The sequence below is a fragment of the Chiloscyllium plagiosum genome, unplaced genomic scaffold, assembly GCF_037043375.1.
Source record: "Chiloscyllium plagiosum isolate Xiang-an unplaced genomic scaffold, Cpla_swu_hap1 HiC_scaffold_38, whole genome shotgun sequence".
Taxonomy (NCBI): Eukaryota; Metazoa; Chordata; class Chondrichthyes; order Orectolobiformes; family Hemiscylliidae; genus Chiloscyllium; species Chiloscyllium plagiosum.
This window is the reverse complement of record NW_028270176.1, coordinates 74,578,176-74,583,612: the sequence shown is the minus strand read 5'-3', so window position 1 is coordinate 74,583,612 and position 5,437 is coordinate 74,578,176. Positions and strand designations below refer to the sequence as shown.

Below are 5,437 nucleotides of genomic sequence, written 5' to 3'. Positions count from 1 at the left end.
TCCTGGATCTCTTTCATACAATAAGAAGTCACAGCAGCTTGACTTGAAAAATAAAATCGCGTTCCTTTTCATCATCCCAATGCGATCTACATTTCAATGCAGTTTAGGCAACTGGCTCAAAGTATTCTTTGAGATTTTATAATAGCGTTGATGCATATAAACTGACCATTGGAGTTCCAATTTGAATAAGGCAGCAGTGAGAGTACAAAAATAGCAGCATTAGACACAGCGACGAGAGTGGGATTCGAACCCACGCGTGCAGAGCACAATGGATTAGCAGTCCATCGCCTTAACCTCTCGGCCACCTCGTCACATAGACCTGGAACGCTATGACCTTATTAATAAGTGAATTGTATAAATTATTCAGAACAGCAGATATTTCTCCCTGGTGTTGGTGAAATGATCAATAGTACAGTACGGTTCCAAGACTATGGTCTGACCTCTGGGTTGTGGGGCAAACGCATTCCCACTCTGCTCACAGTGATTTGAACAAAAATTAAGAAAAGACTATGTGACAAGTTCTGTTGAATTCTGTGAAGATTTGAAGTCAACGGAATGAAGAACCCGAGAAAGCAGGAGGTGTTCTTTCAAGAAAGAGTTGGATAGAGCTCATAAGGATAGTGGAATCAAGGGTTATGGGGATAAGGCAAGAACAGGATACTGAATGAGAATGATCAGCCATGATCATAATGAATGGTAGTGCTGGCTCGAAGGGCAGAATGGCCTACTCCTGCACCTATTGTCTATTAAATTGCCTGTGAGGAATTGTTTTCCAGACTGGACGAGAGTGCATAGTGCTCAATGTCATTATTCAGAACACCTTTCTTCCATTCAGATATTTTTGACACACACTTGTGTACAGGACAGACAATTTCAAAACCCTAAATAAGGCTAAACTGACAATTGAATTCAACAATGCAAAAACCTTGATCTGTATCATTTTCCTGGGCCGTGCAACACCAAGTCACTGTATGATCACAGCAACAGAGTGAGCAAGTGTCAGAAGGAAAATGACTGCAGTGCCAGAGCGCATGCTGGGAGCAACAGTTGACACACGGGAAGTGCATTTCCCACAACAGAAAAAATTCCCAAACAGCAGACTGCGGTGGAAGAATTCTGAGGGGTTTACAATTTGGAATTCGATGCCAGAGACACAATGGAGATCTGTCATTGAGTCTGTTAAAGATGAAGATGTTAAGATTTCTACAGATGAAAAACAAAATAAAATGTTCATTGGTTAGTGAAGGCAAATGTTGAAATTGTATATTTCAACCATCTACCCATCTTTGCAATCAGTAGCTCACCACTTTCCTCACACGGGGTCAGAACCACTGGTGAAGATGATCGTATAATCCCCGTTATTAGCCATGGAATCAGAGAAACTCGGTTTCCCAAACGTTAAGGTAGAACCAGGAATGTGGAGGTAAGCATTAATGTGTTGCTCCTGTGCTGCAGGTGACCAGTGCACGGTATCTCTGTTCCAGTATAGTGGGCTATGCTGTGCCGAAGTTTTAAGTTTGAGTCTCACATGGAGCAGCTTCAATTTGTCATCGTGTTGAGGGTGACGGATCGAAGGTGATATTGAGCAAAGCCAAGTTTATGGGAAAATACCCGAGATTGTGGATTGAGAAACGACCTTTTCTGGATAATGAATCCTTGATCAACAAACATACTGCAAGTATCTAAAACGTGTAGAGACATGTGTGGAGAGAGAGCCAAAGGTGATTTTTCAGTAGGTAGATAACGTTTCCCATGTGCACTGCGTCAAATTCCGGGAAAATAGATGTTGAACTGGTTTCATGTTACACAGTTTGTTACAAACTCACAAAGGTTATTGCAATAATTTAAAAAAAATCACATAGGACCGTTTGAATATTGTATTGAATTGAATTTTGTTCTGAGCATATTTTATCTTTAATGACGTGCTGCAGAAAAGTACAGAGGGTTAACAACACAAAAGGACAGAGTCTTCTTGGTGCATTTCTTGGGTGGAGTTATGAATGTACGAAATATACATAACATTATGTGAATGTGGTACAATCTTTAAAGTAGGTGTTGCGTCTCCAAGTGACAAGGAAGAGAAGGAAGCGATTCTGACCATCCTCTTAACACAACCTGGGGATAACTTGGATGTGGGAGAGCGTACAGTCTCGACTGATTCCAGCATTAACAATCTTGGTCCGTGTGGCAACAAAAGCAGGAACCAGGAACTGCTGATCTTGCTTCTTAAAATAGGTGAGTAATTTTTGAAGAGCATAGATATTTCTCCCTGTTGTTCATAAAATGATCAAGAGCAGAGTACGGTTCCTTGAGTATGGTCTGACTTCTGGGATATGGGCCAGGGCACTCCCACTGTGTTATATTCTGTTCACAAGATCTGACCACATGGAAAGAAATGACAGTGACAAGATCTATTGAATCGGATTCCGTGAAAAACAGAAGCCGATGGAATGAAAAGAGCCATGAGGGCGGGAATGTAACATTATCGGGGAGGAAGATGTTTTCCAGACTCGAGGAGCGTGCACAGTGCTGTTTCCAGGGGTCAATATTTGGATACGTAGACTGAATCAGCATCGGCTGTTATTGTACTGCATCTTTTGTACAATGTTGCAAAAGCACGGGCCTTTTGTATAGAGGGGACAACTTCAAAATCCCCAATGATGCAAAACACACAAATGAGGTGAATAACAAAGCAACCGCAGAAACTCGTGTTACGTCATGGGGTAAACTCCCCTGCTCAACTTTCTCTCAAATTCGTTCTCTGTCAAATTCCTGAGCCTGAGATTCGAACAGTGAATGGTCTATGTTAATAAAAACTGCTCTGGTCTCGCAACCTCAGTATTTAATACGCCCCTCCATGTATGTGTGACAACAGTCATTGATCCTTCACTGTGTTACTTCAGCGCACGTAGAGAAGAAATAAATATAAGAACAACACTCACGTATGTGACTGGGATTTGACCCGATGCTGCTGCAGCCAATCGATTCAGCTGTAATTGAAATTGCTTCCATCTTTCCTGTGCTGGAAATGAAATTGCATAGCTTAGTGGTGAGTTTTCATGCGTTGAATTGGACCCAGTATTCTTTCTCAGGTTGAAATTTACTGTGATATAAAGGCATGGTGAAAGACACGGTAGTGTTTACTGGAAGGATACGTTAGGACGGATACGGTTGAGTTCACTTGATACAAAGTCGATAGAAACGACAGACATGACGCTTTCTTTGAGATAAAACCACGAGAAAAGGATAGAGCATATTTAATGGGAAGGTGGGATAGATAAAGAATCATGTAGGAGAAATCAGGAAAGACTTAGTTGTGTCTGAAGGGAGGTTATCCAGCTGATGTAACGTTGGTAAGAGTAAATCTGAGGGAAATTCCTTCGTTTAGGTGAGTGGAAATTAGAAGTTGGAGTTTCAGAACCAACGGGGAATGATGAAGAAGTTTGGAGCAGACTTTGTTTATTCTGAGAATTATTGAAATCGGAGATGAATTTTCAGAAATAAAAACATTTTAGGATCTGATTCCATTGTATTTCAAAAGTCATGTGCAGACACACAGGGAGTGAATTTAACAGTGACAGAGATTCTTGGCTACCTGGATGGCGAGGCAAAAGGGACATACTCTCGAATTGGATAACATTCATCGGAAAGAAATTGCATAACCTGCAACTGAAAATGTTAAGTATCAGAAGAGCTGCTGGCGTTGATAGAGGTTGCAGCTCATTCTGCATGAAATATTATATATTGTAAATACACTGAGCTGTTTGGTTTAGCTCTGCATTGAATGGAAGTCGGTTAGCTCAGTCCGCTGACGAACCAGTTATGAGTAAAGTGAGACCAACAGCATGGGATTAATTCTCTCACTGTCTCAGGTTTGCATAAGGATCATCATCTACCCCTCTCACCTGATCTGTAATGATATGGTGCCTCTAGTGAGTAAGATTTGGCCTGTAGATATAAAACATCATTATCATTACCATCTGTTGCCTTGAACATTTGGTCACAATCACTCGAAAGAAGAGTGAGTCCATTTAATACTCACTGACCTCCGCTTCAAAAATCCTGTGACAAGACTCGACCTTATGCCAGTTGCATCCTCTGCTCCTCCCAACAGAAAAACTACTTGTTATACCTTTGCCAGATTTACTGACAACATTCAAACTCCCCAAAGAGATAAATCTAATACTTTCGATTAGATAATGAGCTTTGCGTGTTTGCAGGAAATGGAATGATATTAAATTAGTAAACAGACTTTCCCAGAATGTAATCCAGTGCAGGGAGAGTGATTTGAGAAAGTCATTAAGCAAAAGTTTCATCTCTGTTTCCCTATCCACAGATGGATATTCACCTGGGGAATATCTGTAGCTTTTCATATAATAATACAGGGTTAATGGTAGGGTTCTTAGTCAGGTGGAGGAACAGAGGGATCTTGGGGTCTATGTACATAGATCTTTGAAGGTTGCCACTCAGGTGGATAGAGTTTGTAAGAAGGCCTATGGAGTATTATCGTTCATTAGCAGAGGGATTGAATTCAAGAGTCGTGAAGTGATGTTGCAGCTGTACAGTACTTTGGTTAGGCCACAGTTGGAGTACTGTTTGCAGTTCTGGTCGCCTCACTTTAGGAAAGATGTGGAAGCTTTGGAGAGGGTGCAGAGAAGATTTACCAGGATGTTGCCTGGAATGGAGAGGAAGTCGTACGAGGATAGGTTGAGAGTTCTCGGCCTTTTCTCGTTGGAACGGCGAAGGATGAGGGGTGACTTGATAGAGGTTTATAAGATGATCAGAGGAATAGATAGAGTAGACAGTCAGAAACTTTTTCCCCGGGTACAACAGAGTGTTACAAGGGGACATAAATTTAAGGTGAAGGGTGGAAGGTATAGGGGAGATGTCAGGGGTGGGTTCTTTACCCAGAGAGTGGTGGGGGCATGAAATGCGCTGCCTGTGGGAGTGGTAGAGTCGGAATCATTGGCGACCTTTAAGCTGCATTTGGATAGGTACATGGATGGGTACTTAATCTAGGTTAGAAGTTCGACACAACATCGTGGGCCGAAGGGCCTGTTCTGTGCTGTATTGTTGTATGTTTCTATGTTTCTATGTTTTCTAATTGATAAAAATGTGAAACTGGAGTTTTCAAATAAATGTTACTTTACTCAACATTGATTTCAATTGTGTTTTAGTATGATGCGCTAATAATCCCTTGTCAATGTCAGTAACAGCATCTTTAGATAAGCATTGAACTTAGAACCATGGCATATTACGCACCTTTAAGTAGCAGGCGCTAAAGAATTGCGCGATTGAAGCCGCAGACAGCAAGCTGGTCACATATACTACTCACACCTTAGGAACTTTAACTCCACTGCTCTACTTTTGCTGCGGTTCTGAAATTAAAGCTAATGCAGACGAGGTGAAATTGACATGGACCTGTGATTATTGAAGT

General features: G+C 41.4%; 1 non-coding gene across 1 annotated transcript; it reads right to left on the bottom strand.

Annotated features, from left to right (window-relative positions):
* Positions 1-229: 229 nt before the first annotated feature.
* Positions 230-311, bottom strand: trnas-gcu (transfer RNA serine (anticodon GCU)). The gene has a single exon. It is a non-coding gene; the product is annotated as a tRNA-Ser (tRNA).
* Between the last annotated feature and the right edge of the window lie 5,126 nt (positions 312-5,437).